Source organism: Triplophysa rosa, linkage group LG13, assembly GCF_024868665.1.
Source record: "Triplophysa rosa linkage group LG13, Trosa_1v2, whole genome shotgun sequence".
Lineage (NCBI taxonomy): Eukaryota > Metazoa > Chordata > Actinopteri > Cypriniformes > Nemacheilidae > Triplophysa > Triplophysa rosa.
This window is the reverse complement of record NC_079902.1, coordinates 1,026,210-1,041,152: the sequence shown is the minus strand read 5'-3', so window position 1 is coordinate 1,041,152 and position 14,943 is coordinate 1,026,210. Positions and strand designations below refer to the sequence as shown.

At 38.3% G+C, this 14,943-nt stretch overlaps 1 protein-coding gene across 1 annotated transcript in view; it reads right to left on the bottom strand.

Moving 5' to 3' along the window:
* nexmifb (neurite extension and migration factor b) overlaps nucleotides 1-14,943 on the bottom strand; it is a 72,802-nt gene that overhangs the window by 52,054 nt on the left and 5,805 nt on the right. The gene's annotated exons all lie outside the window — the stretch shown is intronic.

Genomic DNA, 14,943 nt, shown 5'->3' with positions numbered 1-14,943 from the left:
TTGTGTCTGTAGGATTAAAAGAAGTGGGTTGATTTTTTTCTGCAACTTCAATAAAAAAGTTAAAACTCTTATGAGTGAATTCTACTCTAAAGATGTGTATGTATTTGCAGTTTTTTGTGTTAGTAAAGAACTCAATCAGATATACTGCATATCACATATATTGGTTGATTTATTCATTTTTTTATATTTTGGATTTTTAAAAACAAGTAGAAGTCGTGTTGAATGTCATTTTACCTAGGTGAAATGACCACAGTTTTAACGTAAGACAAGGAATCAGGTTGAATGGAATTTACGTTTGTTTTACACAGAGTGAACGACTTACACATGAGTTTAGCCTGTGTCAGAGTTTAGCATGATGCTAATAGCATCACTGTTAGCATACATAGCCCATGTAGATGGAGCAGCGAGAGATGAACTACAGTGTGTACAGTACATGATGCGTGTGCACGCGCGTGCAGTCAGTGGACATGAGAGATGCGCGTCGGTCAGCAGAGACTCGCGGTCCGGTGGACCCACATGCGAGTATAAACGAGCCGTGAAAGACAGGCTGTGCGCGCGCACGTTTACATGTTTACTTGCGGCTTTGAGTGTACTGACGGCTGTGACGTTCTTGCCCGCATCACGGGCAACAGAAGATCAGCTCACCGGTCCGGCCGATCATACTAAAAAGCGGCCGATTCCGGTCTCTGGCCGGTCAATCGGTGCACCTCTAGTTGTGATATTAATGTTTTAAAAGCAAGCAAAAAACTCCCGATAAGGTCGAAAAATCATCGCAAAGCTTGTATCTTTTAAACTGCCACTTTACAGGCAATACAAAACACAAAATGTTTTCACTGCATTTCTACTAATTTTTTTATACTTTTTTTTGCAAAACCCACAGACAAACATGAAGGGTGACCAATGATTTATAAACAAAAGAACAAGAAATCAAAAATGGAGTAGCAAGGTTTCATTGCAAAGGTCACAAAATGTTAATTTTGTGGTGGAGTGTTTAGATGATTGATTGCGTGCTTTGAAATGCGGTGTTGAAGAAGTTCAGTGGCAGCAGATTATAACATATTCATAAGCCTAATAAACATGCTGAAGTGAAATTAAAAACAAAGGTTCTGAACTGACAAAACAATCGTGTTTATTAATCGTGATGAAAATTTTGAAAATTATCATTTCAGTGACCGTGCAGCCCTAACTCTTATGAACCGATTCTCTTAAACAAATCGATCAAAATGACTCGGATCAGTCTTGAATGGAATGAATGTTGAATTTCAAACTCATCATCATGTTGATTTAAAGATGCTGAAATGTATGTATTTGTTGAAGGGTTACGTTCTAGATAATGAGCCAGACGAAGCACCCGTGGACTCGTGATGAGGCTCTTCCACGTGTTCTTTACATGTAGCGTGTAAACGGGTCATTTAGCACAGGTAATGGGTTCATCGTGTCTGAGCGGCTCCTTCACATTTCTCATGACAACCGTAATGAGCGTCCTCACATTCTTCCACTAATTTGAGAAATTTCCAGCATAAAGACATAATTAGATAAACTAATTAGACGTGGTCTTCACCGCACAGACATCCTCCACAGTTCACCTTCTCCGCCTACCTGACGTCTCCTGAAATAGACCATATACAGTTTGATCATTCTTTAAGAATCACGTCGTGCGCACAAAAGCATGCGAGAAACCACCGCATTGTGTCGAGGTGGCGTGTAGGACCAAAACGCCGCTGCGGTGATTCGTACGTTTTCCGTGCAAGAACCTCTACGGGAGCATTACATGAGAGTCAATAGCACAGAGACGGATATCCCCGTCTCTGGAGAGTTAATTATTTGTCGCAAATTGCCCCTAGAACAGCTTTAAATGTGTGTCACAGAAGGAAGGAGCTGAAACGAAGAGAAGCCGGGGAAAGTGAGAAAGGCCGGAAAGGATGAGATGTAATTGATTTGAAATGTGATGAGGGAAACCACGGTCTCCAGAGAACCACGGCTCTTTAAAAATGACAATTAAGACTCAGTCAGCATTAAGTGCTCTCCTAAAAGAGACATTAACACGGAAAAATGTGACGACTCGTGCTGGAAAACAGAGAAGTTGAACATTTCTTGTTTTGAAATGAGCCATGCTTTATCTTCATGCTTACCACACTTTCACTAGAATAAAACCATAGTTAAATGTCGTAAGGGAAGCTTAAGAGATTTAGAAATACTTCGCACTACACCCTAAAGTTTTGCACTTTCTGGAGGCCGTTTGACAGCGACTGTACTTGGAAAGATCCATCGAAAGCATGGGAAATAACCTTGGCTTAAACAGATCACAAAATAAATGCTCATTTCTACACAGTAAGTAGCACCAAATAAAACTGTAATAGATTCGTTTGAGTGGGACGTAAGAACATTGGCTCCAACAATGTGGCTGAATGATCTGTTTGTTTGACAATGGCAGACTGTGTGACACTGAGTGTACACACACTTGATCTTTAACATCACTCACGTCTTAACATCACATTCACGGTAACATCAACAATTTAGAGCAGTCTGCTGCTGGATCATCTAGTACCACTTATATTAAATACTATTCAAAACAACGCGGTGGTGGTGATGGTGGTGACAAACAAGACATGGAATGAGTCTGTGCATGAGGTAAAGCTCCAGGGACAGCCTGCTTGTTTTCAGAGAGAGAATGTCTCAAAACATCAGCCGTACATGATGAGTATAGACCTCTTCAACAACGCTGGTCCAGAAGAACCTCTTCAGCACTACACAAACCAAGAAAACATTTATAACTCAATTCAAATGTTAAAGAAATATCTTGAAGATTTTGTCACATTTTTTTTAAGGTTTAAAAAATAAATTAAATAAAAATGAAACCGGAAGTGTTTACAGCTTGCAAAGTGGTCTATAGTTAGATTTGACTAATCTGAGACCTCTTAAAGCGGAGGTAACACACGCAGTTTCTGACAATCTCATATCAATCTTGAGTATCTATAGAGTAGTACTGCATACTTCAAATCTCTGAAGAGTCTTTAGTTTGATCACATTTGATCACAAAAGCCTGAGCACACAATACATCATCGCATTATCCCTGCATACAGTAACTGTTGATTCACTATAAATTCGTGAGATTTTGACTTACCGCGTGCTAGGGATGCAACCATACAGCTCACCCATGGTTCAATACGAACCTCGGTTTTTCGCCCACGGTTTTCGGTTCGGATGACTTGGCACATTAAAGTGTTTTCTCATTGTTTTATGCTTATGTGACAGGAACAGTAAAAAGTTAAGAAGAAGAAAAAAACTATTTTACTTATTTTATTATCTTTAAGCAAAAATCTACTTGTACAAATTCCTGGTGTATTGAATAAATGTAAAGATTTACACTGGCAGCTCACAGCAGTTCTTTATTGGTTTACTGTTCATCAACATGCCAGTAACATAAGCTTCAGAGTATTTAAAATGACGTAATGTAAAACTTGCGATAGCTGTAATGGAAGTAAACGCAGAGGTGGGTAGAGTAGCCAAAATCTTTACTCAAGTAAAAGTACAAGTAACTAGAGAAATTGTTACTCAAGTAAAAGTAAAAGTCACTATTCTAAAAAAATTACTTGAGTAAAAGTAAAAAAGTATGCAATGAAAAAACTACTCAAGTAGCTAGTTACTTAGTTACTTTGTATCTGATTATATAGGCCTACTACATAAAATTAATATTAACGCCAATTTTTTAATATTACATTTTAATCAATATTTTTAATTATCATAAGCAGATATCTTTGTAATATACATACAGAGACTAAAGAATAAACATACAAAGAGACAAGCATTTCTGTACATTTCATCTACAGTAGTCCTGATGTCAATGTAGTTTACACAACTTATTTAGAATAATAGACCATGTCAAACTAAAGCATGAACCAGTGGTGTAAAGTATTGGAGTAAATGTACTTAGTTACTTTACTTAAGTATATTTTTGGCTACTTTGTAGTTGTACTGAGTATTAAAGATATTAGCAACTTTTACTCTCTACTTAACTACATTTTTGAACAAGTATATGTACTCTTTACTCCACTACATTTGTAATGACTAATGCAATTACACATTACATTTTGCATGCCACCTATCTTATAATTAATATTGCCATTCACAGGGCATTGAAGGTACTACAATCTTGTGGATTTTGCCATAACTTACAAAAACTTGTCAACATGGCTTCTTTATATGAATATGAGTGCAGTATCAGGTAGATGTCAATCGCTGGCGGTTTATACACGGTTAGCCCTTACCCGCTATTTCTACAGTAATATATTGGCAACACTGTTGCCAGCTAGTTACTGTAGGTCACACATCTACAAAAGCTCTTATTTTTAAAACTAACTCTTCCTAAATGTGCTCTAAACATGTTTGCTCAAAATTTGACCATATGGTGGGACTATTGCCATGAAGTGATGTAAACCAGTAAAAAGAATGTATAGTATTTCAATTTTCAAAAGTGCTCTCACACTATATAGACAAAATATTAACCTATAGAATGAGTCGGACACAGAGAAATGAACAATCCACATATGAATCTCAACAATGGTGACAATCAACTGAACAGCTTCATGCTGCAATGCATGCTGGGTACATAGTACAAAACTCATTCATGATTGTTTGTCACCATTGATGAGGTTTGTATGTCAAGTGTCTAACTGTGTCTCAATTGCAAAGAAAGATTTTCTGACAGAGATCTTTCCATTATAACATGTAATCACTTTACCAAACATATCTTAATAAATCTTAAATGCTATATTATTATTATTTAATGATTGAATTCTTTCAGATGTATCTTCAGTTACTAAGCAAACATAAAGTTGCGGTAAAAGTGTACATTTTAAAGCTACAAGAAAGTCAAAGAGTCCAACCAAAGCAAACACTGATCGCCATAATGGTGACTTAAAACATAATTGAACCACTATGAACTAGAGTTCAATCTCAATAAGATCTTACACAGATGACAGAAATAAAGTGAAAGTGGTGTCTGTAATATGTGAAGATGTTATTGATGTTTGTGTTTAATTCTCCTCTGGTGAAATCTTGACAGATGTATTGTGTTCATCTGTTATTTAGACTTGTTCATCTAAGACTGTGTGACTTAAGTGCATTAATAGATTCTTTAATAATGTATCTTCAAACAGCCATTGCAGTAGTTTACTGTAAAACACCTACAGTAACTAGCTGGCAACAGTGTTGCCAATGTATTACTGTAGAAATGGCAGGTAAGGGCTAACAGTGTATGTGAAATGAGGACATGACTGCAGCTGGCCATGAGGCCCAAACCAGCATGTCCAGTGCAAAAAGGCTTTGACTTTTTAATTCTACTTAACATTATTTTATTTATCTGTTATATTGAAGAGACCTTTTTGAAGGATTTTGGTTTACTTATGAGCACTTGAGCTTAAATGAGACTTGGGTGTTTGTAATAGACGTACAGTAGGTTATGGTGTCGACCATGATTTGTTGCAATTTTGAGGTGTTCAGTCTTTATGATTTAAGAAAATAAATGCGATTGCTCACCTCACAAATCAACTGTTTCTAGTTTTTCACTGCTGTGTCTCTTAAGTGTTGAGGACTAGTGCTGCTTTGAGCCTACATTCAGTATGAGTAAAATACTCAAGTACTGTTCAAATCAGATACTCAAAGACTTTTACTCAAGTCGTTTTGGAATTGGTGACTTGTAACTTGTAATGGAGTAATTTTCACTGCAAGGTATCTGTACTTTTACTTAAGTATGGTTTTCAGGTACTCTTTACACCTCTGGCATGAACTAAACTCAGAGCATTTCCTAAGATGATCTAGAACATCTGCAGTGCTCTCTTAAATGAAATACACACTTTTGAACAAAGCTCATGTTTTCTCGTGTTGTGTCACGTGTGTGTTGTGAAACGCTCTTACTTGTAAACAAACAGTAAACAGTGAACCACACGCCCATCAACAAGTTTTCTTCCTTCTGTTCTTCAAATGTATATTTCTGCAAGCCCACGTCTCTGTGTCTGACAGGTAACGCGCATGTTGCTGTGTCTGACGAACAGGTCACGCGGGTGCGCGCAAATGGCGGGCATTTATCATCGCTGGCAAACAATATGACACATTTGCAGTTTTGATTGTATAGATATAGATTAATATCCACTTCATCCAACGCTCTTTGTGTTCTGCGTGTTCTTAAGTTTCGCGCTACGAGGAGTGAGTAATCCTGCTTCAGATGATTCAGATCGTGCTGCGTACTGAACAAATCATTTGAACTGATTCATTAGCCTATTCAAATGGTTTTGCCCATTGTTCAATTAATGCTTTCAGAAGAATCGACTCAAAAGAATCGATCACTCGGGAATGCCCGTAAAAAGAGACGACAACCTTGAAATAAACAACGCGTTTTAAAAGCATATTTTAAAATGAAGGAACGAAGGAACGTCACGCAATGTAAGTTATGTAACGAAGTAAAAGTACAGATTTTCTATTAGAAATTTACTCAAGTAAGAGTAAAAGTACACACTTTTAATTTGACTTAAAAAGTACATATTTTCCAAAATGTTACTCAAGTAAATGTAACGAAGTAAATGTAGCGCGTTACTACCCACCTCTGAGTAAACGTGCGCTCAATGGGAAAGGCCAAAGATCATATATTAACAAGGTGCGCCACTGCCATTGCAATAAATGTGAAGAAATGCAATGCTAAATAGCTGCTTGGAGGCGCTCGTGCTATGATGTAAATAGCTGTCCGAAAGGCCGCAGAGTGGCATGACTTTCGTTAAACGGACTTTCTTGATGTGCCAAATTTGGACATGATCACTTTAGTACAACGGGCATACAATAAAGCCAGCCCGCGTCTGTTCGTCATCATTATACTCAACAGCACATTGCTTCTCGTGTTGCAGGCAGTCTCGCTTCACCGCCCGACCACCTCTCGCTATTAGATATTACTTGTGGGGATGCGTTTATCTATTTCAGTGCACACACATACAGACAATCATGGACAGAGCCAGTTCAGAGTGTAATTAAGCGCACGGAAATAATTTAAACGCAAAACCGGAAAACCGCAATTCACTTACACGTATTGAACCGTGGAGGTCATACCGAACGGTTCAATATTATATTGAGAATTGTGGCATCCCTACTGCGTGCGGTTCATGACCGGCATCTTTTAGTGCTGGGACGGCTCCATCTATCATTTTCTAACGATCTGCAAATCCAGCGTTATATCCACCGTTTATATAACATTCATCGCCCAAATGCCGTGAACAAACAAACACGCTTGTACAGCTGAACGAAGCCCATTGATGAGAGTGCTCTTCCTCTCGCTCTCCTTCTGGTTTATGTGTGCACGTGCGCTGTTCCGGGGGAAATTGCCCATAAATGGAATAAGGACCTCTGTTTCGTCACGGTAAGCCATTGTTTAAAAAATGCTGCGAAACTTGTACGAAAGCTGAGGGAGTTTATTTTGCATTGAAATACGTCCAACTCATTTTTTTGACACTTTGCTCATGTTTTGCATGAGAATCCAACACAGTCAGAATGCATGAAATAGCTTTACATCCACAGGTACAAAGTTCGGTACTAGAAAACATGCGTAGGTTATGAACGGACAACTAACAACTTTACAACTAGACCTGACCAAGACTACAACAAAACACAAGGCAATATCGTGTCCAGGAATCAGGTGCGGGTGTGAACGGGTGCAAAGGATTATGGGGAGTGTAGTCTTTGAAATGTAAGGTCCAGTGAAAGGAAACGGGAATGGCCGGGAGAAGGCGCTGATGCAGGGGGCATGGCTGACAGCGGTGGAGTTGTTACAGTAATGAAGTTTGTATTGAATTCTGGGAATGCCTTGTTGTGTTAAAAAAGACTTTTGGTACAGCCTGAGAATTCAAATTGAGGCATCAGCACATATCAGTCAGGATGTTGGGCACAGTCCCACACAACTCACTAGACTTTAGAACAGAGCTCTTTGTCATTTCTAGTGCAAATAATCCAGTCTGTCATGACACCATATGCCAGGGGTCTTCAACTACTTTTCTTTGAGGGCCAGATTCCAAAAGTATAAATAGGATGCGGGCCAGTTTTTTACCATATTCTCATTTCTTCTCTACAGAGCCCGTCTGGTCACCCCTCGGAGAAAAAAAACAAGACCCGCAAGTCCGTGGCCACAGTTTTGTAATTCGTTCCCTCAGTTTACAAAACCGTGCTCTCGGATTAATAAACTGTACCCACGAGTTTACAATCCGTGCTCTCGGTTTTGTAAACCGTCCCCTCAGTTTTTGAAATCTGTACCCACGAATTCATAATCTGTGCCCACGCTTTCGCAATCCGTGCGCACGGTTTTGCAAACTGTAGCCTACTCGCGGAATTGAAGCCTCTGTCTGTCAACAGAACAAGCTCCTTCCTACAGGAACATTAACCAATATTGTATACTGTTTTATATATAAATTGTCCTAATGTGTTTACACACGAGTGCGTGGCGCATATAAAGCATGCGTTCATTGCCGTGTTTCACTGGCATAAAGTTGGTTTGACATTAAACTTTCGTGAATTTAGGGACCATCTCTAAAGTACACATTAAAATACATTTTTCCAACTTCAAAAGCATTTAAAGGGAATGATTTATACCCACAAGACTAACTGTACAGTGTTCATGTGTGTGTCAGCTATTATGCACAACTTTTAGATTATTGAGTATTAAAATAAACCATCAAATCATATGTACATATTCCTATACGTATTGCTATTGAGCTTTAAATAATGGTATATTTGTGTATGAGACCATTATACACATAGGAATGTTTGCATGTGATTTGACGGTTTATTTTAATACATATCAATAATCTAAAATGTGTGCATTCTATCTCACACACACATGAACACTTTACAGTTAGTCAGGGAAGTCATTCCCTTTAAATGCTATTGAGCTTTAAAATGTGTATTTATGTATGAGCCCATACAGCAGTGAAACACATAAGAATATTTGCATTTGATTTAACAGTTTATTATAATAAATATAAATAATATAAAAGGTGTGCATTATATCTGACACACACATGAACACTGTACAGTTAGTCTTGTGGGTTTAAGTCATTCCCTTTAAATGCCATTGAAGTTGGAAAAATGTATTTTAATGTGTACTTTAGAGATGGTCCCTAAATTCACGAAGGTTTAATGTCATTCCAACTTTATGCCAGTGAAACGCGGCAATGAACGCATGCTTTATATGCGCCACGCACTCGTGTGTAAACACATTAGGACAATTTATATATAAAACAGTATACAATATTGGTTAATGTTCCTGTAGGAAGGAGCTTGTTCTGTTGACAGACAGAGGCTTCAATTCCGCGAGTAGGCTACAGTTTGCAAAACCGTGCGCACGGATTGCGAAAGCGTGGGCACAGATTATGAATTCGTGGGTACAGATTTCAAAAATTGAGGGGACGGTTTACAAAACCGAGAGCACGGATTGTAAACTCGTGGGTACAGTTTATTAATCCGAGAGCACGGTTTTGTAAACTGAGGGAACGAATTACGAAACTGTGGCCACGGATTTGCGGGTCTTGTTTTTTTTTCTCCGAGGGGTGACCAGACGGGCTCCGTACTTCTCTTATTTTGTATTTCTGTTATTTATTGCGTTTTGTTCCTTTTATACTGTTTTTGCTGCTGTCACATACAGGTCATACATTAAAACATGCACACAAATATTGCATCCAGTATTTGTGCCTTTTCATGATATTAAATTAAAAGGGATATTGTCCTTTTAATTGTATTTTATATTCCATAATATGTTAGTTTACCCAAAAATGAATTTGCTGTTAATTTACTCACCCACAGTCCCCCAGTACTTCCAAGATGTGGGTGGTATTGTTTTTTTCAAGAAGATATTTATGAAGATACTGAATTAATGAAAGTCAAATAAAAAAAGTCAAAAACGCTATAACATTCAGCACAAGAGTTAAGGTCTTTACACATACAGTCCGAAATTTTCGTAGGCGTTTTTTCGTATTTGGCTCTCGTTTGTATGGTGTCTCTGAATTGTTAAAAAAAGGCCACTCAAAATGCTTGACGGATGCGAAAAACGCAGAAAATCGAACCCGGTCCGATTTTTTTATGACGGGCGAAAATATCGGAGGCAATGTGTAAATGTGATTGACACAACGTGAGGTCGTATTTATTTTTTAACGTGCGGAAATTTCAGATGCAAATTTGTGCAATGGGCTTAATACCTGCCCCTTGACGTTAAACTGGCGTCTAATAAAGCGAATCAATCGGTGTGAGCAAGAAACTGAACGCTATTATCAAATCTTCGGGTGAATTCCAATCGGATTCATGTGCCCTACGCACTTATTCACTATAAGGACAGATCCTTTGAAGTGCACGTTCTGGAGGAAGATGAACAGCTGTTTTCGTAAATATAGCTGTTTAAATCATACATAATGAATGCAGTAATAAAAACAACATCGTTTTTTCCTTATTTGAGACAACCGTTCACATAGTGTACTACTCTTCCTGCAGTTACTTTCAAGGGCACAAGACGCGTTTTGGAACGCGACCTATCGCGTGCGCAAACTGACTGCCTGTGGCTGTGGATTGCCGATTATAATATTGCAAATAACATTAAGTTTCTTGGACAGACGGATCAAATGTCTTTATAAGACCTCAATTGTTATGAGCCACGGGAATTACTTTCGTATTGAATGTAGCAGCGTTTTGGACTTTCAAAGGCGTGGCGTCTCAGGATGCGCATTTCTTAAAGCACCATTCTTAAAGTCTCTCCACTTATTTGAAATGTTAAGGCAGGCCAGGTAAAGATGATAGGTGGGCCGCATTTGGCCTAGCCCTGACATATGCAATATATTCATGTTAAAGGGGTCATATGGCACGAAAACGTGTTTTTCTGTGTCTTTGGTGTGTTATAAGTTGCCCATGCATGTATTAGACACGTAAAATTGCAAAAAATTGAAGTGTGGGAACAAAAGATGCATTCTATCTAAAAGTGAATGCTCACCCAGACCTGCCTCGTGTAACCACACTAGGGCTGATTATTTTAGTAATCGATTAGTTGGACGATTCTTTTTTCGATTAATCGGTTAACAAGTTTAATTAGATCTTTTGCTTATAATAACTAAATCAGAGATGGGAAAAGTATCCACAACTGAACTCATTTGCCTTCTCCCAAAATGTTGTGGATGTCTCCCTAATTAACACACAAAGGCTGAGTTGATAGTTGATTCAGGTGTGTCATATTAGAAGCAGCCGACAATAGTCTCTCCCAAACGTGGGAGGGACGGGGCGGTTGACCAAAGAAATCTTTTTTTTTTGTGGTATGAAAAATGAGATATTTGTCATTCAAATGTAGTGAAGTACAGTAAAAAAAACTATCCAGAAAAAATCATACGTATGTTTAGTACAGAAAGCTACTTAAGTACAGTACAAGTAAATGTACTTTGTTACTTCCCACCTCTGAACTAAACAAACCCCCAAATCAGGGTAGCCCATTATGTACTTGTGCAAACGCCACAAATTGGGTTTTACTATAATATTTAATATAGTCATTTAAAACACCTCTCCCCTTAAAACTTTAAAACTGCGCGGTTTGAAGACATGCATGCAAAGCACGTCTGACTTAAAAACTGCGCAACTTGAGCCGCACGGAGAGATGCATGCACGGAGAGACACGTCTGACTTTAAAACGGCGCACCTCACGCTGCACGGAGGGATGTCTGAAACGGTCATTTTAAAAGGGAAGAAGACGCACTTGATTTATAACTGCGCAGCTCGCCAGTGACAGTTGCAGCCCTAAACCACACCCCCACAAATCTACGTCAGTTGGTGGTCTGATTCGACTAAGACCGCCCAAATGTATACGCAAGTGAGGTGGGCGTACCTGTCAGTACAATTGAAGAGGAACCTGATGTTCCAAATATGGTCAGAGGCGTCACATTTCCCTCACACGCTTGCAGTATTCCACCAATCACTACACACTGGTGAACTGGCCAATCACAGCACACCTCGCTTTTCAGAGCCATGAGCTTTGTTAAAAATCTGCGCGCTTCAGAGAGGCGGAGCAAAGAGGAGATACAAACATGCACGGTGTGTGGAAAATACAGCGTTTATCAACCTTAAATCCTGTTACACATTACATTACATCTAAAAAAAAACCATACTATTCGTTTTAGCCGTGTCATGTGACCCCTTCAATGTGTGAGGGTAATTTACTTGATACGGATGAAGAAGTGATGCTATTATAACAATGATGAATAATTATATCATGTTGTGAGTCACTGATTTAAAAGCGATGAAGAAATTAAACACATAAAAGTGTTGAAAAATGAATGAAGAGTTGTTCTTTCTCTCAGAATAGCATCTGTTTGGATCATGTGGTCTGAAATGTGTCTCAAGTCCAGCGAGAAATAAAGCCATGACAGATCCCAGCATGCACTGCATGATGACAGCTGCATCTGCCAGCTGGACCACAGACTTCTGGCCACTAACAGGTGAAAGTGTCCATGAGGGATGACGAGAGACAGAGAAAGTTCAGAACAACAGCACGCAGGGTCCAAACTTCAAGCTCACCTAGCAACAAGCAGAACGAAAACTGCCTTTAATCTCCATTTCCAGAATAATAATAATAATAATAATGTGACCCTCAATGATGTGACTGACGTGTGTGTGAATCGTATCAAACCACACATGCATGTCAAAACACAACGAGTGTTAAAGTAATGCACATGTGAATGAGCTGTCTGTGCTCTCACGACCGGTATCGTTGAAATGGATGAAGCTTCCTCTCAGTACAGTAAGAAGAATTTCACTGTGTGGTTTACTGTGGTGCACCAACAGTACGCGCATACTATTCTGGTGACAACATTTACGTCACGCGTATGCATGAAAAGTAAAGCATACTTTGGGCTTAACAATGTACAGTCATGACAGCCTATTTTGAGTGTTTCTTAACCGTGACAGTTCGGAATAATACTTCTTTTGGTTTGCATTCAGCAAGAAAATAATTAGAAGAGAAAAATACTTTTCATTTATAAAGTAGATTTCATTCACTGGATTATGATTGTTTAATTTACAGCATCATTAACTCTCTAACATTCCTCATTCTGTGATGTACAGATGACCTGTAGCTCACAGTAAACATCATCTGCACTTATCTGTCCATTTCCATCTCAATCAACCCAACATTTCATTTTTAATAGATAACATATCTTTATCTAAACCAGGACCGGGTCTAGGGTGGTCGGGGACCCATTGCCCCCCAGATTTTTCTTGGGCGCCTCCAAAAAGATCCAGATGACAATTAAAATACTTAAAAATTAGTTGTATGATCTATTAAATAATGATGTGTCAATTTAATCACAGAAAAAGTCAATACTATGCCTGCAATGAACTATGACTATACTGTATATCTGCCCAACCAGAATATATGAAGATCCCCAGTCGAGTCAGCCTAATACCAGCCTGATCGGAACCATTTGTACATACTGATATTCAGACAAACAACGACTCTGACGAGATTTTCTGACTAAATTAGACAGTCCATGTCGGCGTGATGTTTTTCAGAGGGTGTTTCGTGATGTTTTTGACAGACGTTTGTTTCTAAAGCATCTTGACAATTGAACAATGCGTGTGTCATTCTGTGTGTGCTGAAGGAGTTAAACTGATATTGGCTTCGTCTTTGTTCTTCAGCCTTTTTAAAACACTGAAGTCTTTTGAAGCACAAATCATTCTAGTAAAAAGTCAAAGGACTTCAAAACATGACACTGCCGCCAACCTCTGGCAGAATAACACACTTTATAAGCTTATTATCTGACAACTAAACCACATTAACAACAGCCTAAAAACATATCTCTACTCTTTCACATTACAATGCCAGGGCTCGCAAAATCGGTTGCCCAAAATCTATCAGCGCCCTGCCGACGGGCTGCCTTAAAAAATCCTTCATTGATTCACGCTGGTTACTCTCTTGACTCTGTCGAAAAATACAATCATAAAAGTTTGTAATCATGACATGGGGGTATCAGAACACACTATTAAAACACCATTAAATAACCAACACAATTCTTTCTATGAAGCTTGTATCTTTCTATCTATATATCTCATATACAGTGTCTTTTATTTGTTCTCATGAGTGAACACATTTGTAATGTATGACAGTATTTGTCAAACATATAATACACTATTATACACCTAGAGCAGAGCTTTAATGACTGTTATAACAACTAAACAAGCACAGTCATGTTCTCTAAGGATAGTATTGCTGCGTCCCAATTCGCCTACTTTATACTATGCACAAAAAAATATGTATTGTTTTTGTTATGGAAATGTATATAGATGTTAATGTGTAGCAAAACAATCTGCACGCACTGGGACATGCTAACAGGAAACGGAAGTGGCCGTTGTTGCCTAGACAACATTGTGGCCATTAACAGTCTCACACATCAAAATACAGCTCTTCTTTCCATGTAAGTATTTCTTCATTCATTGTTTCATATGTAATGTTAACTCTTTAGATATATTGATTATATTGATTTAGTGACGCATCAGTTATTTAATTTTACTAATGCAGTGGAGCGTCACTAGGCATGTCACGATTATTAAATAATCGTCTCATCGCAATTATTGCACATCTCTATAGAAGACACTAGGGGGAGCTGTAGTGCATCTGCATATTTTAGTGTATATATTGTAACTAAAGCATGGTAATACTGGTAAAAATGACCGACACAACACAATCACTTTTAAAAAAAACTAAAGCATATACCATAAAAATAACCTGCAGTACAATTTAATATTATTTCAGTGTGAAAACCAGTCTAGCAAAATCTCATTAACACACAAGTAAAATTGTATTGTAGTCTTGCAAGTGAGAAAAAACAGACTAGAAGCTTTTCTATGACTGATAGCATTTTAATGGAGGCTTCGATTCACTCCTGA